This window comes from Euprymna scolopes, chromosome 32 (genome assembly GCF_053919585.1).
Source record: "Euprymna scolopes isolate OS-2025 chromosome 32, ASM5391958v1, whole genome shotgun sequence".
NCBI classification, from domain to species: domain Eukaryota; kingdom Metazoa; phylum Mollusca; class Cephalopoda; order Sepiida; family Sepiolidae; genus Euprymna; species Euprymna scolopes.
Genome location: NC_136513.1, coordinates 76,416,830 through 76,444,068, shown reverse-complemented (window position 1 = coordinate 76,444,068; position 27,239 = coordinate 76,416,830). Strand labels below are relative to the sequence as shown.

The window sequence follows — 27,239 nt, the reverse complement described above, 5'->3', positions numbered from 1 at the left end:
CATTCGCGTTTTCTCTTTCGATTTTTTCTGATTTTTACATTTAACATCGTTCGTTTTCCTTACGTTAGTTTTTTTGTGCTGTTTTCGCTTTTTTAAAGTTTTAACATTTATTTTATATAAAATATTTAATAATTTACTATTTTAAAAATATTTACTTCGCTTATTCTTATGTTTTGATTAACACTCCCCCCTGCCCGAGCACACACACCTCTAAACACCCGAGCAACGCCGGGTACCCCTCGCTAGTATATCTATAAAAGTGAAACTGTCTTTCTGTGTGTTTCCATGTGTGTACATTTCCCTACTAAACTACTTTCTCAATTTTCAGTCTACAGACTCGACATTTGACATAAGGGGTATTAAGATTAAGGAAAATCTTTTAAATCGGTTTTTGGCCAGAAATTTGTCTGTCAAGGGGTTAAAGTTCAATGATTTGTCCTTTGAAAACTCTACCAAACTCCTCCACCAATTTTGGGTCTAAACACTTGAAATTTTAGATATAGGTTACTTGGACATGGATAACACTTTTTAACTTGATTTGAGCCTAAAACAATACATGTTAAGACATCAAAGTTAAAAAAAAAACATTGACCTCTTCGGTCTCTACCAAATTACTCGGCCAATTTTTGGTCTGAACATTTGAAATGTTTACATAAAGTGTATTCAGACATAGGGCAAGCTTCATAATCGGATTTGGGCGGAAAATTTGGCTGCCAAGGGGTCAAAGTTTAAAAGATTTTTCCGTTGCGGTCTCTAGCAAACTATTCAGTCAATTTTCGGTCTGAACATTTGAAATTTTATATAAAGGGTATTCAGGCATCCAACAAGCTTTTTAATGAGTTCTGTGGCAAAAATTTGTCTGCCAAGAACTCAAAGTTGAAAGAGTTGACCATTGCAGACCCTACAAAACTCCTCTGCCAGTTTTGAGTCTAAACACCTGAAATTTTAGATGTAGGTTACCTGGACATGAGTCAAACTTATTAACACACACACACACACACACACACACACACACACATATATATATATTTATATATGTATATATATATATATGTGCACATAAAGTTATGAAGAGTAGTTAGGGCCCGAGCAAAGCCGAGTCGAACTTCTAGTATGTGATCATACTATTTATACAAAGTCCGAAACTAGATATATCATGTTTATGAGAGAGAAGTTGTAAAAACGAAGAAATCAAACTATAGATACGTTTCCGCACTTTATCAAGAATTCTCAATTCGAATAAACATGATTTGGGAATACTTTGAAATGTTAAGCTTTTAAATCCATTTTAAAATATGCGTTAAAGTAATCGTTCTATCAAAATATCATCAAAGTAAGTAAAATTTATCTCGTGTATTTTTTTTTTTTAATCTCGATTAGACGCTTTGGGTTTATAGTACGATTTACTTCGCACATGACATGAGAAAAAATCACTTGTAATTTGTAAAAATAAATTTGTTAGTACTCTACCGAGCAACGGCGATTTGCTCTTTAATCGTCTGTAATATAAATCTCACCTGTCTGTTTAAATGTATGTATGTATGTATGTATTTATGTATGTCTGCTTAAAACTTTCGACATATGCGACGAATTTTCACGACATCGGTATCATTTTGTAAGCCCGACGTCTCGTACAGCAAATATAAAAAAATCGGCCAAAAACGTTATATCCATTCACCCTTAACTTGGTAGCTTTCTACAAGGAGGGGTCGATTTTTGCGAGTCATTTTTGCAAGTCATCTTATCGATCGGATTGACTTTGCCTAATTTTAACGTCCCGAACTTCCGGTCGCGTCATGAAGTAGAGGTAAGACGTCAGATTTTCTTCCCCTTTATTTTCCACTTTCGCGTCACAGCTTCGAGCCTGCCTGCCTACTACCACTTTTTTTTTTTGCTAAACACACACCTCCAAACACCCGGGCAACGCCGAGCACGTAGGCTAGTATTTCTATAAATACTGATGAAAAATACGATTTAACTTGTTATAAAAAACGTATATTTCTCTACGGCTTTCCGTTTGCAAACGCTGCGAAGAAACAAAGAACATTTTTTAAATTTCTTCATAATCTATAATTACCGCGGGCCATATCAATTAAATACTGTCCAATGCGCATGCGCTGAAATAACATTTTAAATTGGATGGAAGGGGAACGGACCACTGGATAACAATGGCCGCAAGAAATCTGGGAAACGTGGATTCTACTTACCTTATTCTTTCGTAAAATGTTAATCGCTTGTCAGAAATTATATGTGTCTATATGTTTATATATCCAACCGCTTTCAAAATGTTTAAATCTGCAAAATATAAGAAAATATTATTAGAATTACTGCATAAAATATTGATCAATTCAACTAGCTTTCATCGATGTCTGCTTCAGTGAACCGTAATGACTTGATAATTTTTATTGACAACCTATAGAATTACACAAACTCTGTGGACCTCGCTTGCTTGCGTCTTCTCTTTCACGATTTGGCTATTCTATCATTAGAATATATATATATATATATATATATATATATATATTCTATCTTTAGAATATATATATATATCCTCTCTCTCTCTCTCTCTCTCTCTCTATATATATATATATATATATATATATATATATATATATATATATATATGGACTCTTTGCACATATGAATGGTTTTCATATAATGCTGTTTCAATTAATACGCGTTAAATTAAAGAACGAGTAAATTCCTAGTTTCACTATAATATTTATTTGATGATATCTTTCCTTTGATGGGAAGTACGCATTCCTCGGAAACTTTGTGGATTAAGTAAATTTCATTATATCATTTGAGTATCCTGTATATAGTTGTTGTTTTTTTTAACGATAAATACGGTTAAATAGTGACTTTGCCTCGAAGCTTATTTTTATTTACTTAGAAAGTCGTATATAACATTTTTATTTATTTTCTTATTTTTAAAACAGTAATCTACGTACATGCATGTTTCAAGGAAACTACTTCTTCGTAAGCGTATCTTGGCTGTTTCTAGAAATCGAAATCCAGACCGTGTGTGACAGCCCGGCGAGTTAACCGTTCCGCCACGAACTCCTAGACGACTTTACTGTTTATTTTCATCGCCTATAAGTTTAGGTTTGTTGCTGTTGTTGTTGTTGTTGTTTGGGCGGAACGATTAACGCGCCAGACTGTGACTGTTTTAATAATAATAATAATAATAATAATAATAATAATAATAATAATAATAATATATCAGACAAATCCAAACTCTTTGCCAAGAACTTTGCAGCTAATTCTACCCTTTGCGACCAAGACCGCCAACCCCCAATATTTCCTCCTGTATCAGAAAACACGCTATGTGATATACATATATCTACACGTAATGTTGCCAAGCTAATCAAAAACCTTGATTCCAGTAAAGCAACCGGCCCGGACGGTATTCCAAATATAGTACTCAAAAAACTTCAACCAGAACTAGCGCCCATACTTCCAAAACTGTTTAAACGTGGTCTTAAGGAGAATAGCTTCCCATCACCCTGGAAAATCTAATCAGTATGCCCTGTATTTAAGAATTCAGGTGATCGCTCATCCCCCTCTCAGTACTGGCCAATAAGTCTCCTGTGCGTCATGAGTAAGTTGCTGGAATCTGTGTTAAATAGAGAAGTAATCAACCATCTCAACAAAAATAACCTTCTTAGTGACACTCAATATGGTTTCCATTCTGCTAGATCTACAGCAGATGTGCTTTTTTTTACATAGGCGTCACCACTTATCAAGGCCGATTGGCCACTCAAGGATAAGGGTTAAAGAGTGTAGAGTAGTCAAAAGGACAATATAGTAATCAATAGTAATGAAAGTTCGGTAAATTTGTTAACTTAAGTGGAACGGCTCATCAGAAACTTGTTCACGTTGGACTTGAAGACAACCATATTATAGACAGCTGGAAAGCAGGAAAACGGAAGACAATTCCACAGGCGTACAATTCTAAGAAAGAAGCTTTGATCATGGAACCTATGTTTAGGTTTAGGCACAGATAAAGAGTGGGAAAAATTATTGATAATGTTTTCAGCTAGTCTAGTGTTTCTTGTGAAAGTTTGGCGAGGGGGGACCATAGATTGAAGCTCAGTCGAACACTTTCCATGAAAATAACGATAAAGCAGAGACAAACTCGCAACATCTTTTCTGTGAGATAGAAGTTGCAGCGAAGAGAAAAGGACATCTCCCACCAGGCCACGAAGTCTATTTTGAACCCTATCAAGGCAGTTATATCTCATAGGATTAGCAAATCTAACCTTTCTAGGGCAATTGCTCTTGACATATCAAAGGCCTTTGATAGGGTATGGCACAAAGGTTTACTTCACAATATCTCTAGCTATGGTATAGCTGGAAATGTCTTCTCAATTATTAAATCATTTTTTCTGATAGGTTCATAAGAGTAGTAGTTGAGGGGCAAAAATCAGAAGCTCACAGTATTAATACTGAAGTTTCTCAGGGGTCCATCCTGGGCCCAACTCTTTTCCTGATCTACATTAATGATCTTCCAAATCACATCCTTACATCATTTGTAGACATTTACGCTGATGGCACTACCATTTATCGTAGCACATCTAAGACAGTAAACGACCAAGTTCTCTCCGATTCTCTCTCCTCTGATCTTGAGCACGTGGTACAATGGGAAAAGGAGTGGCTGGTTACTTTTAATGCATCTAAAACCAAGCTTCTATCTTTACATCATCAACATTCTGATCCCCATTTGGCATCAATTGAAATGAATGCCTGCCGTCTTCAGGAGGCCTCAAGTTTTGACAATCTGTTGCCAAGGCCGCTGAGAAAATGGTGGGATCTTTCTATCAATCTAGTAGATATCTCACTGCTGATGCAATTCTCTATCTATATAAGAGCCAAGTACGTCCAAAGATGGAATACTGTTGCCACATCTGGGCAGGAGCAGCTAGAAAGGACTTGTCCTGCATTGATAGAGTTCAAAATGGACTTCGTAGCCTCGTAGGAGATGCCCTTTTCTCTTCCCTGCAACCTCTATCTCACAGAAGAGATGTTGCGAGTTTGTCTCTGATATATCGTTATTTTCATGCAAAGTGTTCGACTGAGCTTCAGTCTATGGTCCCCCCTCGCCAAACTTTCACAAGAAGCACTCGTCTAGCTGAAAACACATCAATAATTCCCCCACTCTTTATCTGTGCCAAAACCTAAACATAGATTCCATGGACAAAGCTTCTTTCTTAGAACTGCACGCCTGGTGAATTGTCTTCCATTTTCCTGCTTTCCAGCTTACTACAATATGGTTGTCTTCAAGTCTAACGTAAACAAATTCTTGATGAGCCGTTCTATATAAGTTAACAAATTTACCGAATCTCCATTACTAACGATTACTATTCTTTAACCCTTATCCTTTAGTGGCCTCTTGGCCTTGATAATATTATGATGCCTGTGTAAATATATATATATATATATATATATATATATATATATATATATATATACCATACTTTGGAGTAATTGCGGAAAATTCGGGGCTAATTGTGCCAACTAAAAATGCGTTATTACCAAAAGAGCACTTTTAGCTAGTTAGCGCAATTACCCCTAATACGATATATATATATATATATATATATATATATATATATATATATATATATATATATATATATATATATATATATATATATTCCTGTTCCTGTCTGTTTGTTTGTTTACAATTTGATTAATACAAAACGTGTCTTACTTTAATCTTTCATTTATTTCTATATATAGTATGACACTTGAAAAAATATACAATTAAGAGATCACCTTATTTACATACGACAAAAATCGATTTTACTAAATAGCGGTATCTTAGTTAATGTTTTTAGCGAGAGAATTGTCTTAAGTATTCTATTTAAAATTGTTTTTTTAATACATCTTAAACAACAATTATATTAATAATATATTTAATTTAATTTATTTTGGAATTAATATTTCCAACAGCGTCATTTTAAAAAAACTTTTTTGATAGTTATTTGTCCTTAGATGCTATCCATAAAAAACAAAACAAACGTTTACCAAATGATATTTGGTAATTTCATTAATTTCTAGCTGGAAAAATAATTCTGTGTAGATGGAAAAAATGATTGGCTTTTATTGTTGTTTTTTTATATAAAAGTTACAGTTACGAAAAAACTGAAAAGATTTCATTTGTTAGTTTTATTTTATTGCTTACGGCAATACAGAAATCGGAAAAATTTTACCACGTAATTCAGCGTCGTTTGATACCTAAAAAAATGGAACTTCCTCCCTCTAAATTCAACAATTTACACTTTTTTTCTTTTTTCGCGTTAATTTCATCGATTACAAACTTAATTTCCTAATTAAAAAGATAACTTTATACGACGTGGCCCAGCGGCGTTTAACCCCTAAAAAAAATGAAGATCAACTTTTTTCAGCCTAATATATTTAAAAAGCCTTTATAAATATTATTAGTTTGCAGAAGTGCAAATACGTGCAAAAAAATAGAAATTTTGAAAAGAAAAAAATAATATATTAGAGAAGGGGATCACTTTTCTATATAAAATTAACGTAAAATGAGCACCCACTTTTTGGCCACCAAACGTTCAACGAGAGATGTCACCTCTAGCATTTTTAAAAAACGTTTGGCGATTTAGGGGGAGGGAAAAACTGGGTGGAATAACATTGGAAAAAGAAAATAACGATCAATTTAATTATTTTTTATGAGACCATACTCTACTTTCACCTAAGAATTTAATAAACAAAGAAACCCCAATATATGACAAATTTATTTTTTTTGGTGGGGGGCGGATTAAATTAGAAATATAAAACGACAAATAAAAAGCAAATCGAAAAGCCCCTCCCCTCCAAAAAAGCAAATATAAAATTTCCTTTATTTACCAAAAAAACAAAAAAAGCCAGTAAAAAAGATAAATGTGTAGTTTAGCGGCGTAAATTACTTGCCAGACAAAAATGTATAAAAACTATTTATCTTTGTATAAAACATTATTAGACCCAAAGGCTGAAATAAAACAACAAAAGAAATCATTTTTATGTTTTTTTATCATTTTTATTAGACTAAATGTCCACGCCTTACACGTTTAAAATTTGTCCTTTTTTAGATTTTTCAGATTGGCTTTTTTAAGGCCAAATTTGGCCTTTTTACGCTCTTTCATTACAAAAAAAAAAACATGGCGACCAAAAACATAGTTCATGAAAGAGCTTAAAAAGGCCAATCTGCCGAATATTAGAAAGGCCAAATTTTAAAAGCAATATAGCGGCAGCAAATAATAAATATAAAAGATAAAAAAATAATAAAAATGAAATTTTTTCCTGGTTTTATTTCAACCTTTGGGTCTAACAATGTATTTTATATAAAAATAAATAGTTTTTATAATTTTTTTGTCTTGCAAATAATTTACGCCGCTAAACTACACATTTACCAAAATCTATTATAAATAAAAGTGAAAGTGTCTGCGTGCGTGTCTGTGTATCTGTGTATCTGTGTGTCTGTGTACATTTCCATACGCAATAACTCTGCCATTTTTTAGTCTACAGACTCGAAATTTGTTATACAGGGTAGTAAGATTTGAGAAAATCGATGTGATCGGTTTTCGGCTAGAAATTTGGCTGTTAAGGGGTCAAAGTTTAACGATTTGACCTTTGAGAACTCTACCTAACTCCTCCGACAATTTTGGGTCTAAACATTTGAAATTTTAGATATAGGTTCCTTGGACATGGGTCTAACTTAACTTGATTTGAGCCCAAAACAATAAGTTTTAAGGGGTCATAATAGGGGTCAAAGTTTTAAAAAAAATTGACCTCTGCGGTCTCTTCCAAATTACTCAGACAATTTCTGGTCTAAATATTTGAAATTTTACATAAAGGGTATTCAGAGATAAGGCAAGCTTTTTTACTAGTTTGGGTCGAAAATTTTTAGTTACCAATATATGAATGTATGTATGTATGTATGTTTGCATGTCTGCCTTAAACTTTCAATAGAGGCGACGGATTTTACCAAGATTTGTATCGTTTTAAAGTTCGACCTTTCATGCGACAAATATCAATATCGAAAAATTGGCTAAAAACATTAATATCTTCCCCTTCAACTAGGCACTTTTCTACAGGGGGAGGGGTCACTTTTTTGCCGATATTTTTTAAAGTTATCCTCTCCTTTAGATAGTCTAGCCTTAATTAAAAAAAATGTCGCTTCCGGTTTGGCGGTGGTCGTAACAGCATAAACATTAGGTTTTACTCCGTTCTTTTCCTCCTTTGCGGTACGGGTTCGAGCCTGCCTTCCTACTACCACTTTTTTTTTCTGCTCAACATACACATCCAAACACCCGGGCAAGGCATGGCTGAAATGCTAGTATATATATATATATATATATATATATATATATATATATATATATATATATATCAGCATGCATACAAACAATATCATTTGTAATATACGTGTATGTAAATCAGATAGTAGTATACACACATGCACACGCACACACAAACATATATATATATATATATATATATATATACATATATATATATATGCGCATACATTTATATGTGTGCGTGTTTTGAACATGTGTAGGTAATATAAATAGTTTTTTTTCCCGACCGATGTTCACTTGTTGTATGAGATGCATGTTCAAAATAGATGCATGCCACCCACAGCTGACAGTCGATACATCAAGCGCGTGTTGCATACTTCTTTTTCTCTCCTTATCTCTCGACTGTCAAGATAGAACGGCGTTTTCCGCACAGCGACGAAAAAAAAAATGAAAAACAAAAACAAAGAACAATAACAAATACAATAACGAATGCAAAACGCAGCGCACAGCAAATGCCGAACAAAATGGATGCTATGAGCGTTCAAGATTTACAGGAATTCGACCATTCCTTTTTTTCAGTTTCAGATTCGCAGTTTGAAAGTCTGGTTCACTCCAGATCAAGCTGAGTGTGAATTGCACGTGCATACCTGCTCAATAGGTAAGAATATATTAATGTTTACTTGCGCTATGTTGATTAATCGGACCATTATTCTCGTCTTGTGTGTTATTAGCACAGCGTTTCAGTCGCTGCAACCTGCAACCTTCTTCGGGTGTTGAGAAAATGTGTAATTTTGTGACTTTTTGGCTGTGATCATAGCGTAGTATCTGTGTTAACTGTAGCGAGCAGGGCCAAAACATTGTTATTATTATTATTATTATTATTATTATTATTATTAATTGATTCGAACGACATCGGGTCGCTAGATCGATTATTATGATTAGAAAAATAAACAATTAGATTGGGAAAAAGTGATTGACAGGAAATAATAATAATATCGCTACAAAGGAATGTAAAAATAAAAAATAAATGTAAACATGACTTTTGGTTTGCATAAACAAATAACTAGATTGAAGTTACATCAGCTGTTGGTCTGGGACACGTAATGAGACGTGGATTTGGGGAGATTCTAGTCAGTCGTTAGCTGGACATCAGAGAAAAAAGACGACTCAAATGGGGTGTTTGTCTCTCCATGATGCTGGGAGCGGCGTTTCCTCAGGCAGCCAAGATCTAAAGAAATTGTAATCATTGATAATGTCGGCCGAAATCATGAAAATAAATATTTGTATATAATTCCGCTATGTGATGTGTTATTTACACCTGTTAAAAAGAACTGTTTGTCTAAAATTGTTTCGATACGCCCACGTCAATCGTTTCCTGTTAGAACTGCTGCATAAATGTTAAAATATACACACTAGACGACCAACTAAATGATACGACGTATATACATACACACATGTACACGTACTTGAATATATAGATACAATATAAATCCTACTATTCAGCATGCACGTCGTTTTTGGAACATATTTATATACACACACAACGTAATACATGCTTTTTTTCTCTACTAACGAAAGGAGGTTAGCTCTGCATTACAAGAATTCGAACCGTGGGTTTGAGGGTGGGTCCGTAGATCATAAAGAAAGCTCAGTCTTTAGGGGTAACTAAGATATTTTTTAAAGGCTTTCCTATTACCAAATTTTATTTCAACACGGTTCGAATTCGTGTAATGCAGAGCTAACGTCCTTTCCTTAGTTGAGAAAAACACGCACATTTTCAACACCCGAAGAAGGTCGCAGGTTGCAGCAACCGAAACCTTGTGCTAATAACACCCAAGATGAGAATAATAGTCTGATTAATCAACATAACACAAGCATTCACATCTCATCTCAAAAATTCAGAATTGAATATTAATGTTTGTTGTTTATTTTATTACGGTTCTGCATTTTTGAAATTAAGATCGATTAACTATATTATTTGCATTCTTCGGACTACTGTTCTCAGCTTGAGTGTTATTTACAATTTGCAAAGTTCAATCGTAAAAGTTACACTCTGCTGGAGGTTAAAGGTTCACTCCTTAATGCGAGAGCCACTTAAAATACAATTGCGAATTACTTAGAACTTCTAGCCAGTTATGATCAAGAACATGCTTGCCCCATGGTGTAAATACATTCTGTGCAGAATACCGAGTTCGACAAGATACCCCATGAAGAAGGTCGGAGGTTATATCGAGTGAAACGTTGTGCAAATAACACTTAAGATGAGGACAGTAGTCCGAACAATCCATTATATACAAGTTGTTTGTTTTAGTTCGATGGCTTGAAAGATCAATAAGTTCAAACCTGTTTTTTTTTTGTGTTCGTGTTGGTCGTCCAAGGATAATAAGACACGTATCTGCAAGAGAACTAAAATTTAAGTGTTAGCAATACCAGGATTGCTGCTTTGTTTGACGCACATTATCTGGACAGCCGCTTCTCTTGCAGAAAAATGCTTGAATTTGGTTGGTTTAATAACACGTCGCAGCGGTGTGTTCTCTCTTTTTATCCTATACGAGGTGAGTTCAATAAGTGTCCAGACGTTTTTCGTATGGATACTGTTATTAATGCTACACTTATGAAACTCAAGTCCCCTTCGAAGTAATTTTCTTCTGGCTGTTCTTGTTGTTCTCTTCCAACAACTTCTGGAAGGCCGTATAGAAGTCCTCTTGTGTCACAACCTCTTTTTTTTTACACAGTGGTCACCACATATCAAGGCCCGGAAGCCACTCAGGGATAAGGGTTATTGCAAGTACATTACCTTAGTGAGGAGATTTGATGAAGTGTTTACTTAAGGGGGCGGTTCATTAAGAATTTGTTAACGTTGGACTTGAAGATATCCAAGTTGTAGTCAGGTAGGAAGCAGGCAGACGGAACAGAGTTCCACAGGCATGCAGTTCTAAGAAAGAAGCTTCATTTCCTTAATTGTCTCAGTGTTTTCCCTAGGGTTAGGAAATAACCACAAGTCACACGGAGCAAGGGCTGGATTATAGGGACACTTAGGAATTGTCTTGATGCCCATCTTAGTAAAATAATTTGTCTTTCCTTCTTATCTTCTCTGAGTACTCTTGGGACAAACGTCGCGCAAATCTTCCGCATCTTCAATTCCTCACAAATAATTATGTGTACAGTTCCCACACTGACATCAAACTGTGCACTTATTGTCTCTATAGACACATGACGGTTTTTATCCTTATCCATGAAATTCTTTATTTGGCGAATAAACTCTGGTGTTTGGATTTCTTTGCGCCTCCCATACCGCACACTATCCTTCATCAACTCCCTGCCGTCCTTGAATCGCTTATGCCACTCAAAAACTGATGCTCGATTCATGCAAGGTGTTCTAAAAGCAGTCTAAAGCACCCCATACGTTTCTTCGGCATGTTTTTAACCTTTATAACAGAATTTTATTGCATATCGTTCTTCTAAAATGTCCTCACGTACAGACTGCATTTTTGAAATTCATCAGCTGCGAGAATCATGTTTTAGTACGATGTATTCCAATACATGATATAGCTGTTGATTTAAACCTGAAACCATAAAAAATAGCCAATCATTTCATAAGATGTATAGCAACAACATACTGAATTTTCAAGAGACTACGACAATTTTGAATGTATATACAAAAAAAATGTGAAACTTTTTGAAGGCACGTCGTACTTTGTGCTTATGTTGTAACGCGTGTCTATTAAGCAATAATAGCACAAAATCAATTGGGTTTTAATAATCATTTTGGATTTTTTGCAATATATTATTTTCACAAAGACAATCAAACACCGACGCCTCATTCTAGAGAGGCTACTGTTGATTCAGAAAATTATTTTACATGATGGCTTGAATTCAATTTTAATATGCAAAAGCAAAGTATCATGGTTCAATTATGCTCTGAACAGAAATATTCATTTCGAACGCGACGGTGTCCTATCAAAGCCTTACTGTTTTTTATGCGCCGTGTCCTTCTGTGGCGTTAAACTTTTCCAATGAACTTTTGATGTTAAGCTGTATAAGATAACAGTCTTACACAGCCTTACATCAAAAGTTATAATCGAACTGTTACTTCTTTTATCGGATGTTTTTCGCGTTTTGATAATTTTGAGCTATTTTTAATTAAGTTTTTGGCACCAAAGCCAACAAAATCTATGCCTTTTTTGAATGACCTTTACACTGTTGACTGCGATATGTTGCTGGTCTTATGCAGTTCTAAGAGACCTATCCTGCAGGTCACTGCCTTTCCTTTTGAGAATAAATACGTTTTTTGTTTTTAGACTGTAGTATCCCTACCGGGGAATGTCGACTGTATTTATTTGCAGACAAGGCTTCCCTCTGTCTAGGGCGCTTGCTTTTCATTTTTACTTTTCGGCTCTTGTGTCACATCACCCCACCGTAGGATAGAAAATAATTAACTCTCCTACCATCTATTATTCACTCAGCTGTCTATTTATCGATCTATTAGTTATTGAACTCATATATTAGCGATCTAGATCCCGTCGATCTCTCCCACCTCGCCCTTTTCTCTCTGATGATTTTACAGTTTACTTTCTCATCGGTAATCTGTACTAAAGGGTAGAACGATAAAATTATCGCCCATGAAAAGACGACATGATTCCATTTCCGTTTGATGAAAACCGGTTCTCTTGTTTTTGTTGTAGACTATCTACCATTGGCCAGTTGTGTACAAATCCCAAGAGCAAGTTTCTGAAAGTGACACAATGTTAAATGAACGGGATCGGAGATGCGCCGCTGTACAACTTATGCTCTCTACCGATCACAGTTAGGATAACAGAACTATTGCTATCACCCTTAAAGTACATCGCTGGTTTACCACGAATAACAAGGACGTGCCCAGAGTGATGAAAAGTTTTGGCCACGGTTATGGTCTTTGATATGGTTTAAAGTGAGGGCCACATCATGCCACCTGACATCTTCAAAGTCAGCTTGAAAGTCAACACCAAAGTGTACCTGTATGTGCTAAAGAGTGTGGTGATCTCTGGTGCAATCAGATAGCCGCTGGCAGACCCTAAGTGTGGCAGCAGGACTCAGCACCGGTCAGCAAGTCCAAAGCAACACAGGCTTGGCTTCAGAAGGAGTGCTACGACTTTGTACCCTTCTCTCACTGACCCCCTCCTACCCTTCCTGACCTCGCTGGACTACTTCGTTTGGTCATACGTCGAGGACATTACGACCTCCAACAACACCATAGCCAGCCTGATTACAGTCATCCGCCGAGTATACGCTCAGCTCCCGCCGGCACTTGTAGAAAAATCATGCTATTAGTTCCGGACAAATATCGAGGCAGTGACTGAGGCTGAAGGCAGCTACATTAAATAGATGTCAGCTCTACTACATAATCAAGTTACCTGAATTTATTTTTTCAATAAAAGTTTTTAAATAACGCTGTGGGTGTTTTCTTTAGAGCGACAACTTTATCGTTCCATTTTGTATTATATAAAAGGAACTTTGTCTGTGTGTCTTTAGATCTGTGAGTTTGTTTCCTATGGACTTGAAAACGGCTGTGTTGATTTTGATGAAATTTCACACAAACGTGCTTTATATGCATAGCAGTGTTCTTAGATTGATTTTGTGTCGGAATGTCTTCGATAAGTATCGATAATCGATTATCGAAATAATTCTATGAAGGAAGGGAACAGGCGATTTTGACTAACGTTAGCACTTTACACCGCCTAACGTCACAAGTACATTTGAGAAGTTTTATTACCACACAAACCGAAAGGCTCGAGATAGAAAATCAACAGTCGGTTCTTTAGTATGACAGGGTCGCGTTCGAAATGACTGTTTTTGTTTAAAGAACAATCGGACCAGGACACTTGACTTTTTCATTTTCAACTTAAATTCAAACCATTATCACCGCACAAGCAGTAATGCCAGGCATATATAATCAACAGTTGGTTCTTTGATATGATAAGGGCTCGTTCGGAATGAATGTTTCTGTTTAGAGCACAATTGAAACATAATATTTGATTTTTCATTTTAAACTTTAATGCAAGCCATTATATATAAAATAATTGTATAAACAAAACAGTAGGTTCACTACAGTGCAATGTAGACTACACTATATTATAAACTTAGTCATTGCGCATGGCATGTGAAGCTTCCTCTGAGTGCATCGCAATGAGTCCCCTTATTAGATCAGGCAGTCAATCGATTTGATTAAAAAAATGGGCTGTTTCGATTTCGATGGTAATAAAAATATGTGACTGTGAGACATTTATTGCGCATTATTCAATCCCAGGCAACGTCGGGTCACCCTGATAGTTCTATCTATCGATGGCAATAAAAATATTGGAAGGTGAAACATTTATTGTGCATTATTCAATCCCGGGCAATGTCGCGTCACCCTGCTAATTCTATCTATCGATGGCAATAAAAATATGGGAGTGGAAAACATTTATTGTCCATTCATTCAATCCCGGAAACCACGAGCCACCCTGCTAGTTCTATCTAAAATGAATGCTATTTCACATGGATTTCTATAGGTTAATGTTTAAAAGAAAGAAAACAAATGATGATATTTATAAATGGTAAAACTATTATATAAGCACAAAAAATTCTTATTTAAATTATACTGTAAAAATGTATCGACTCAAAACAGACATGGAAGCAAGTTTCCCCACGCAGGAATTCTATACTAAACCTCACATCCGCATTGGTTCACTTTGACCTGTGTAGTTGCTCGTGCACACACGCAACAATCATCCCACCGGTTCAGCCGTCACACGTCAGCTACAAATAGGCACAAGATTTATAGCATCATTTCAAGTAACTGAAATTCGATTAGAGAAAATACAGTCGTCTCAAAATACTTTGGATGCCCCTAAAAATCGTGCCTCTAATTCAGAGTTATCAATTATCTGATGTTAGTATTGCTTGTCTCGGGTAAATTGAATTAACAAACTAACAATAAATAAATCAACACTCGACAAGCTACAGCCACTATCAACAATTTTCTCCACTCTCGAACTGTACCTAAATCTAAACGCAGATTCCAAGAACAAAAGCCCTTGAAACTCTGTTCCACTGGCCTACTTTCGGGTTAACTCCAACATGGTCGTCTTCGAGTCCTTTGTAAACAAGTTTTATGTCGAGCCGTTCCCATTAAATGATAAAATTCTGCGCAATTTCTACGACTAGCGATTACTACGCTGTTGTAACGGTGACCACCGTCCACTCTTTGACCCTTATCCCCGGGCTTGATAAGTGGTGACGTCGTTGTAAAAGAGATAGAATAAAATGTGTTCGGTTTGGTTTGAGTTCCTTGTTTTACAGCATATCAACCTTTTTGAGGTTATTGCATCTTCAATCGTTGCTTTGTAGTGTTTGGTTTTGTTGTCGTAGAGTTTATCGTTTTTGTTTCCTGTCCTGCAGAAAATGAATGAGTTTTCCAATGGAGGAAGGAAAAGGGTTACAGTATCTATATTTGGTAATTTTAAGTTAGGAAACCAATCAAGAAGTGGGGGGAAATAGAAAGAGAAATAGGAAATGAGAAATGGGAAGAAAAATGGGGAAAAGGTGGGTTGTTGTTTGTGGTTTGTATTTTTAAGAACATAATTAAGTTTTGCAAAAGGAAGTAGAACAACAAAAAAAGCATTAATGTCAGGTGCATTCTGTCTCAAGAAACCAATATCTTCAGACAGCCTGATCTGGTATCACCAGAAAATGTATTCGGTTTTATTAATTTAAATCTTAACATCTAAATATTATTTCAAATAGATAAAAATACATGATAGTCGGACATATTCATCATATTTTATTATCACTATGAATATAAAACTGGTTCTTTATTTTCTTATGTAAAATCGAACAGGCGACATATATTCCGTGCAGGATTCAGATGGTAGATGTCTACTTCGCCGCAAAATTGGTAATCCAAAATTAACGATAATATTGGAAGAACGTGCATGTATAGGTGCTCTAATGAGACTCACAAACGTATTTTCTATTAAAATGAACCCGGTAGGAAAAACATGTACAGGATAACAGTGAAGTATACAGAATACAAGGTGAAACGATGAAATTGTCGCCCTAGAAAAGACAAAAATCATCCCATTTCCGGTTTATGAAAACCGGTTTTCTTTTATTTTTGTCGCACACTAATTGGCCAGATGTGTACAAATTCCAAGAGCGATAAGAGCTTTCTATCATTTCTGAAAGGAACATAATGTTCAACGAGCGAGAACGGAGATGTGCCGCTGTACAACTCATGCTCTCCACCGATCTAAGTTATGACAACAGAACCATTGCCATCACCCTATAAATACATCGCTGGATTGAGACGAATAACAGAGCCGTGCACAGATTGATGAAAAAGTTTCCGGTCACAGTTATGGTCTTTTCTGTGGTTTCAAGTTAAGGCCACCTCATGCCACTTCACATCTTCAAAGTTGGCTTGAAAGTTAACACCAAAGTGTCCCCGGATCTACTGAAAAGTGTGGTTACTTTTTTGGTGCAATTAGGTGGTCACTGGCAGACCTTGGACGTGGTAGCAGGACTTGGCGCCGGCCCACAAGTCCAAAGAAATCTAGAAGGAGTGTTACGACTTTGTATTTTTCTCTCACTGGCCCCCATTTCCCTCGACCAAAACCCGCTGGACTACTTCGTTTGTGTCATACGTCGAGAACATCAAGAACATGACCTCCAACAACACCAAAACCAGCCTGATTGCCGCCGTCCGCTGAGTATTCGCTTAGCCCCTGTCAGAGATTTTAAAAAAGGCATGCACCCAGTTCTGGACCCGTATCAAGATGGTGATTTAGGATGAAGGAAGCTACATGGAATAGATGTCAGCTCTACTACATAATCAAGTCATCTGAATTGAATTTTTCAATAAAAATTTTAAAATAAAGCTGTAGTATTATTTTCCTTAGGGTGAAAACATTGTTGTTTGACTCTTTAATATTGAAGTGTGAAGAATATTTTTGACGTGTACAGACAATATTGTAGTGTACAGATAATATTGAAGTGTACAAATTATATTGAAGTGCACATATTATATTGAAGTGTACGAATAATATTGAAGTGTACGGATAATATTGAAGTGTGCAGATAATATTGAACTGCATAGATAATATTGAAGTGCACAGATATTATTGAAGTGTACATATATTATTGAAGTGCACAGAAGATATTGAAGTGCACAGATGATATTGAAGTGTACTGATAATATTGAAGTGTACAGATAATATTGAAGTGTACGAATAATATTGAAGTGTACGGATAATATTGAAGTGTGCAGATAATATTGAAGTGCATAGATAATATTGAAGTGCACAGATATTATTGAAGTGTACATATATTATTGAAGTGCACAGATATTATTGAAGTGCACAGATTATATTGAAGTGTACGGATTATATTGAAGTGCACAGATAATATTGAAGTTTACGGATAATATTGAAGTGCACAGATAATATTGAAGTTTACGGATAATATTGAAGTGTACAGATAATATTGAAGTGTACGGATTGTATTGAAGTGCACAGATAATATTGAAGTGTACGGATTATATTGAAGTGCACAGATAATATTGAAGTTTACGGATAATATTGAAGTGCGAAGATAATATTGAAGTTTACGGATAATATTGAAGTGCGCAGATAATATTGAAGTTTACGGATAGTATTGAAGTGTAGAGATAATATTAAAGTAATACAGCTGGTTCAGAAAGATGTATTCCTTTTTTATTGTTGCAAATATTAATCGTTGTTATAGTTTATTTAACGTGAAGTTAAACAGACAACTTATTTCGTTGTTTGTCCACCTCTAACGATAATACGATACTTTGCAACGAATTAATGCTTCAATTAGACTCACACTAAAACGTACCCTCTAAATAATCAAAGAGACGGAAAGTATAAAGATTAATATTGACGTTCAGAGCGGTTGGTTAAGGTCGGTCATTTTAGAAAGCGGACATGGTGACTGTGAAACAATGTTTATTGGTAATTACAAACTAAAATGTGCGTTTAGCCACAATTATTCGGGACTTCGATTGAGCACATTCTAAACTATTGTGTAGTTCTCGCGAAATGATGTCCGTTTCATCTTAATTCTTCTGCTATAAATCCAACGAAGTTATTCGCGCGCGAGTCCTAACCACAGACAAAAAATTAAAACAGCGAGAAGAGTTGACGGCGAGAGGATACGTAGCAGCGGAGACGACAATGCTATGAGAAAAAAAAGAAACAAAAAAATCATCGATGAACAAATACGACGAAGAGAAAAAAAATCTCAATGCAGCACATATGCGATAAAGAACGAAAAAGGAGGGACATCACAGCACACGCAATAAGATATTCCGCCCGGTAGTGGATCAAAATTAGTTTTTTTTTTAACGCGACGACAATTGCGAATATGTGACACAGTGAAGATATGCCTATAGAAATGCATTCGTGATGACATCATCACTAAAGAAATAAAAGGCTATAAAAAGGAGAAATAGAACGATCACGAGAGATACGTGGATAACGTTCGCGATCACGTGCGAGACGTGAAGAACACCCGATCACGTGAGAAAAGTCAGAGCTGAAAACGGTTCTCAATATGTAACACTAGAAAGGCACAGAATCCTCGGAAGAGTTAGCACAACTCAACTTGTAGAGAAAGCCGACAAGCATTGCCAGCAAAACCGTAAACAGCAGAGAGCATAAATTGATCGAAACAATTAGAAAGACCTGGAGAGACTTGTTCGTCAGATTCCTGGTTTTGCCAGTGAGAGATCACTGGTAATAACTAGGGATGAGACACCAGAATATTCTTTTCATTCTTTTGACTCTCGGGTATATATCCGACAAAGTTAGGCACACGTAATCAATCAAGAACCACATCCGTCTATATAAAAACATATAAGATATTAATGGATATATACTCAAGAGTCAAAACAATGAAAAGAATATGCTGTTGTCACAGCCCTAGTAATAACTCATGTAAGAATACTTAATGTGTAAATAATAATATTATAGTCGAAGAGAAAGCACTAACCAGACCTCTACTTGGAACAAGGTAACATTGAAAAAAAATAGGAGGGTACATCAGCGGAAATGTTGTCAGAGTAACATTCAAAATTAGAATAGTTGTTTGACTAATTCTAAACACTACAAATTATGAACCTTTATCTAAAATAATCCGATACATGAAATAAATGTGTCCATTCAGAAATGTTTCGGGACAAATAAACGGGCGGACCGACGGGGCACCTTAAAGAAAGAAGTGGTCGTATCCGAAAGGCGAAATGAAATATTTTGGAAAGGAAATTGATTTTTTGCGTGGAGTTTTATTGACTCTTAAAAACAGAACTTTTCCATATTTCATGTTTATTTGACAAGTTTAAATTTAGATTTGAATATTTGATCAACATTCGGCGCCAGAAAATATTTCCCTCTTCTCCGTTTTGTGCAATACGTTAATGGCCTCACGTATTCATATTCGTTCGGAAATAAATGGGTGAAAATAATGAAAGGAAAAAAAAAAAAAACGGGAAGAAATGAGAGGAAAATGTGCGAAAAAGTTTGCAAAAACCGAAGGAGATAAAAGAAAGACAGTAAAACGGGAGAGGACGACAGAATAAAAGATGATAGAATGAACGAATATAAGAGAAAAAGGAAGAAAGAAAAAAAAACGTAGCTAAAACCTGATCATGAAGATGGCAAAAGTTTATGGAATTTAAAGGAATTTACGATTAGCATAAAAGAAAGAGAAAAAAAACGAAAGAAGGATTTCCCCCCTCGATTGATCGAGTGTAAAAACGGCGAAGAGTAGTATCAGAACATATGGTATTTATTTACTTCCCCACGAAAGCAAATTAGACACAAGGTCGTTTTTTAATGAGGGGTGGAACAGCTCCCCCCCAAAAGGGGCACTCTGGCAGTGTCCAAATAAATAGTAATTGTCTCGGTATGACGAGTTTCCCCTACATTGACCAAGGACCAATTGCTTAAGCGAAGCATTAGAACAGATACTACACTTTGATTCTGGCCAAAAAAAAAAAAAAGCCAAAGAAAAGATGTCAGTTGACACCGTGCGTAGCTGGCGTGAAGCAAGGTTGCGAAAAAATACTTCCTTCGCAATCCTGGTCCTAGATATGACCTTAAACTATATCCAGTGGTGAGGCCCCAGCTTGCGGGCTTTGGGGAGTGTGGAGCCACCCTTTAATTACTATTGCTCCCAGGTCCACTCTGACCCGGAGTGGTAGTACCCGAAACCGACGTGAAAACAACAAATATATTCTATTAAAAAAAATTTTTTTCTTCAAAATCTTTGGATTCGGCATTAAATAACCCGAAAAGGGTTGATATGCCGTAAAACAAAAACAACCAACCAACCTTCGCAATCCTCTTCTCGTGTCTCTCAACTAAAAGTAACAAAGAAGATAGAACTCCCACTAGTGAAACATTTATTTCAAACGCGCCCCCGTCATATCAAAGAACATACGATTTTATACTCTGACCCCTTTTGCTTGTGTGTGTTTGCTGGCGTGTGTTAAAACTTCTAAAATGCATTTGTGATGTTAGATTGTATACAGGTGTTAACTTTGCTCAAATCGGATTGTTCCTTTTTTTAATATTTCTTTTTCGAGTATTGATACTTATCGCAGGTATTCCGATACAACACCTATATAAGAAAACTCCCAGACACCTAAGGTGCGTTAGTGTAAAATTTCATAAAAATAGGCTCAGCCGTTTTGGTTTCTATAATAGGAAACTAACCTACACAGACATACAGAGGAAATGAAGGCGGAACACATGAAAAGACGAAGCCAGATAAAAAAAAAAAAAAAAAAAAATAATTCATAAAAATAAAAATAAAGTTAGCTACAAGAAAGGGAGAAGGAATGACAGTAAAATAAATGGAAACTCTTATTATGGTTATGATTATCCATGTATGCCGAGCGGATAGTATATCAAAGTAAATAATAAAAAAACAAAACAAAACATGAATCTGTCGACAAATAAGATAAGGAAGGAAAAGCGAGAAAGAAAGGAAGGAACTTCTTTCCTATTTATGTATGTGAGGTTTTTTAACTGTTCTTTATTTCAGCAATATTGTCGCTTTTTTATTTTCTCTTATTCTTTTTTCTCTTTATTAAATCTTCTTTTATGCATTTCGACGACCTATTGCAAACGCAGCGGAACCTTTCTTCTAAGTTGTTGTTTTTACACTATTTCGTTATTACACTCTGTCTTTTTTACACTCTGTTTATTTACACTCTGTCTTTTTTACACTCTATCGTTTTTACACTTTGTTGCTTTACACCGTCGTTTTTACACCGTCGTTTTTACACTCTGTCTTTTTAAAACTCTGTCGTTGTTACATTCTGTCGTTGTTACACTCTGTTGTTTTTACACTCTGTTGTTTTTACACTCTGTATTTTTACACCGTCGTTTTTACACTGTTGTTTTTACACTCTGTCGTTGTTACATTCTGTTGTTTTAGACTGTTGTTTTTACACTCTGTCCTTTTTATATTCTGTTGTTTTTACACTCTGCTGTTTTTACACTCTGTTGTTTTTACACTCTGTCCTTTTTACATTCTGTTGTTTTTACACTCTGTTATTTTTACACCGTCGTATTTACACTGTTGTTTTTACACTCTGTCGTTGTTACATTCTGTTGTTTTACACTCTGTTTTTTTTTTTACACTCTGTCCTTTTTACATTCTGTCGTTTTTACACTCTGTTGTTTTACTCTGTTGTTTTACACTCCGTCGTTGTTACACTCTGTCGTTTTTACACTCTGCCGTTTTTACACTCTGTCCTTTTTACACTCTGTTGTTTTTACATCCTGTCGTTTTTACACTGTTGTTTTTACACACTGTTGTTTTTACACACTGTTGTTTTTACACTCTGTTGTTTTTAGACTCTTCGTTTTACACTCTCTCGTTTTTACACACTGTCGGTCTTTTTTACACTCTGTCGTTTTCCCAACTGCATACCTAGAAGCATCCCTCATCATTGCCACTGGCCTAGAATTATTCTTCATTTATTTCTTTTGATCATCCCTTCCTCTTCACCACTAATTCATCAATCATATCTAGAGATAGAAGATTTTTCTTTCTCAGCCTACTTTATATGCATCGTCTCTGTCGCCTGCCAAAACTTTCCACCAGTTTCTCGCAAGGACGCGTACTGCCTGTCTATTCCCTCCTCCCTTCTCTACAGATTATCCCTTTCATCTCCTTTCTTCTTATTAGCACATACTTTTTCGCACGCGTGCTTAGAGGGAAAGGAGAAGACATATCTCCTCCTTTCCCTCTAAGCAGATTCCCTATCCCCCTTCTCTCTCCTGATATTTTTGTTTTCCCGTGCGCGTGCTGGCCAACGGATTTTTCTATAATTTTCAAACATTTGTTCGCGTTTTCATTATTTTTCTTCATTTTTTTCACGTTGACGACAAGTCAAACCAAAATAAATATAACACACTCTCTACCCGTTAAAATAATTAAATTTAAATTATTACCTATCTTTTTAACATACATATACCCCAATTCGAGGATTATGCGACAATATATATATATATATATATATATATATAAACATATATATATATATATATAAACATATATATATATATATAAACATATATATATATATACGTAAATACATATACATATACATGCATATATACAAACATATATATATACATACATATGATGATGTCCGTCCATTAACTTCGATAAATACCATAAAACATTACTGATGATGCTGCGATTTGCACGTGAAATTTTTTTGTGGCAAGAGTTGAGCAATCTTTAACCATACTTCTCCTGAGTCGGCACTGTTAAATACCAGATGCAACTGTAAAGATGTTACATGCGCCGAGCAGTACCAAATTACCTTGCTTACATGATAAGGGCAAGTTGGTGTGTTTGACACGAGGTTTAAGAAAACTCAGATTTCGAGGAAATGATAGAATAAATATTCATAGTGATATTGTAAAAAAGTAATTTCTTAACGAAACAATCTGCATATTTGACGTGTTTTGTGTTACGCGATAGACCCCCTTACAGATGATAAGAATTAACTTGAAAGACACAAAGACCTCACGCGAAATATAATAAAAGAAGGGAGAAATTGATTAAGAGAAAAACAATAGAAGGGGTGACGGTAATACTGCATGGAAAGAGAGAGAGAAAGCGAGAGAGAGAGAGCGAAAGACAGCGAGAGAGAGTAATTCTGATAAAGAAAAAAAGGGAAGAGATAATAGAAGGAGGAGAGTAATCTCTAACCGACGGAGGAGGAAATGCTAATCACAAAAGTATGGTAGTCGGAATTAGTGTTCCAAAAAAAAACATTTTGAGGATTTAGCCCCTGACTCAGAAACTATCTGAAAGAATCTAAGTTGAAAAACTCCTGCATCTTGAAATCGTTAAGAGCTCGAATAGTCTAACTTTTCCTTACACGAAGTGCACCTGAATTATCCTATGAATAATAATTCTCGTTTATAAGAAAATGTTATCTGATTATTGAGTTACTTTGATTTGAAAACTGTTATTTTCAGCACCGACACCACAGCCAGCCGTTACTGCATGAAGAGAAGAGATATGAAAGCCACTCACCAAAGAATCTACGAAAAAAGAACTTAACACGACGGAAAATACACGCACCCAGACTTAGCGTTTAGTGCGCTCTGGGAATCACAGCAGTAGTTCCAATAACAAATAAGAGTCCGGTTACACTTTGAAGGGTCCATCTCTGGATGAAGATAAAAGTGTAGCCATAGGGAATTAAGGTTAGCCCCTTCATTTAGGGACTAGAGACGACTCGATTACACTAATTGGACCCGTAAAGCAGGATTTTGAAAAAACACCGCCCCGACGTAAATACACAAGTAGAAATTTCAGAACGACTGAAAACAATGCCGAGAGAAGAGGAGACCACTTACAGCGCCTGCTTTTCCCAAATTGTCACCCATCTTGTATTGGCCGGACGCATTGCAGCTGATCTGACGAGAACCCGTGTTTGAACGTGATTATGCCGTATATACATACATATATATGCATATATGTATATTTAAATATATATATATATATATATATATATATATATATAAATATACATATACACATACATATATATATGCATATATGTATATTTATATATATATATGCATATATGTATATTCACATATATATATGCATAATTACGTAAATATATACATATATGCATTTAAATATATATACATACGTATATTGCATACATATATCCCTCTCTTTAATATATATATATATATATATATATATATATATATATATATATATATATATGATCCTGAATATGACCTTAAACTATATGCGATGGTGAGGCGCCAGCTTGCAGGCTTTGGGGAGTTAGGACCCACCCTTTAATCGCCATTGCTCTCAGGTTTACTCCAACCCAGAGTGATAGTACCTGTTAGTGTCCTAACTATGCGTTAAATAAAAACCAACTTGAAAAAAAACAAAAAACAACAAAACAAATATATTCTATTAAAAAAAATTACTTCAAAATCACTTGATTCGGCATTAAATAACCTGAAAAAGGTTGATATGCCGTAAAACAACCAACCAACCATTATATATATATATATATATATATATATATATATATATATATATATATATATATATATATTATTTTAGTGCTTTAAAGCATGATAACCGGTTAACTCCTTCCTAAAATATCGCCCGGTTTGTTGAGAGAGTTTATTGATCAGATTTGCTGATGACACCATTAAAAAAAAATGAAATAATATCTGCTGTCATCAGCAAATATTCAATTTTGCATTGCTTCAGCCGTTATTCATAAAGTTTTCTTATTCGCGGTAGAAATACGTAAAATATAATCGGCTTAGCCAATCCGTGCATCGATGTGATTACTTGACAAACCATTTCACACATTTATGAAGTTGCAAAAAAAAAAAAAACAAGACATTATTACGTGACAAACCGACTGATGCATCCGACCTCTTATATAGACACACAAATGTATCTAAACATACCATTTCTAACTTAAGCTTGATCAAATAAAATGTCATTTTTTAACTTAAGCGTGGCAGACTAAAAAAAAATCTTATTTCAAATTTAAGCGTGACAGATCAAATAAAATGTCGGTCCAAACATAAGCTTGACTGACCAACAAAAACGTTTTAAACTTATACTTGACAGACTAAAGGAAATATCATTGCAAACTAAAATTGTATAGATAAAATAAAATGTTATTGCTTGACAGACCAAAAAATGTTAATTCAAACTTAAGCTTGGTAGAACAAAGAAAATATTATTTCAAACCTACAAACCTAAGATTGACAGACCAATGAAAATATTATTTCTTAGTAAAGTTTGCCAGACCAAAGAAAATAGTGTTTCAAACTTAAACTTTACAGACCAAAGGAACTATTATTTTAAACTAAGCTTGACAGACCAAGGAAAATGCTGTCAAACTTTAGTATTATAAACTTACCTCCCGATAGAAATAATGTAGCTTCTGAGCTAAGATCAAAATGCAGTATCTGTTCAGTTTTCAATAAAAATAACCCTTGTAAAGAACTAATGTTTTCGATTCTAATCTGGAGAGTATCTTTATGGAAAGTTGCATTTTCTATAGCGGTTGGGACGATTAATCAAAATCGGAATCGGGAAATTTGAAATGTTTTGGAGTAACGGGCTCCGTATCGAAATCGGAGAAATTTGTGTTAATTTTCCGATGCCAAAAACGATTCCTTTAATTGTCTTTTTATTTAAATATTCCACTGTTAGTGAAAATAAAATAATCTTTCACTGATGGCAGTGGTAATAAAATAATAAATATATATTGATTTTAAACTACCAGTAAAATTCAAATCTAGTCTTTTTTTACGTTCGAGAAAATATTTGCATATTTAACAGATACTTTTATGGTAATCGGGAAGAAATAACAACTCTATCATTCAATATATGATTAAGTGGCACTTTATAAATTGTTCAAAAACAGTTAGATCAATTTATCCCTGAAGATGAATCCTGAAGGATCGGAAAGTGCACCGACATATGATAAATATGGCGAGTACATCAGCCAGTTTTCGCCGGTAAAGACTGTTATTCAGAAGTTGGAAAGGATCGAAAATAGAATTAATAGACAAAAAACGTCTATTTTATTTAATGGAGAAAAAATATGCATGTGTGTGTGTGTGTGTGTGTGTGTGCGCGTGCGTGTGCATGTGTATTTAGCTGTTAGTTGCATTTCATTGACTAAAGGAAAAAGTCCATCGGTACTTACTATTTTACTAAATTTTTTTTTTTTTTTTTGGCAAGTGCCAACATGTTTATGCTCTTAGGCGCGTTTTGCAGCTATGTGAAAATATTGTTATTCATTTATTTAGGTGTTCTTCAAAGACGTTAAAAAATTAATAAAAATAACAGACATAGTGTTCAAACAGAAGCAAAATTTAAAAAAATAATGGTGGGAATGAAAAACCATTATGTAATTCAAGGAATAAATACAGTCACACATATATAACTGTTTCATTCAAACACTACCTTGTTTGAATATATGGTTAAGTGACCGTTTTAGTCATTTAGAACTGCTTTAAAGCTTCACGGCTCACTCATTTTTCGACCAAATTTCAAACAATTATTACAGGTTATTGATGACCTACTCAGCTATATTGGGAAAACAATTTCAATTTTCGTTCAGTAAAACAAAAGTTATAATGATTTTACTGGTGTTCAAAATCGCAAAAAAAAACGTAAGGAGGTAAGCGACGTTTTTTATGAGTGGTTTCCATAGCAACCACGTCGCTTCATCGACTACTGTTGCTACCAATTCACCGGTCTCGCGAAAAGAGAAGAAACAAGTGAAACAGAGAGAATGAAAGAATGAAAGGGAGATAATTGGGAGATTTTATTGAAAATAGACGAACGCCGTACATT

At 35.0% G+C, this 27,239-nt stretch overlaps 1 protein-coding gene across 2 annotated transcripts in view; it reads right to left on the bottom strand.

Annotated features, from left to right (window-relative positions):
• Positions 1-27,239, bottom strand: part of LOC145256444 (uncharacterized) — a 644,056-nt gene that overhangs the window by 413,106 nt on the left and 203,711 nt on the right. For both annotated transcript variants that reach the window (XM_080115352.1, XM_080115353.1), the window contains one exon: positions 2,208-2,295. The gene's annotated coding sequence lies outside the window, so the exon portion shown is untranslated. The remainder of the gene's footprint in view (positions 1-2,207; positions 2,296-27,239) is intronic.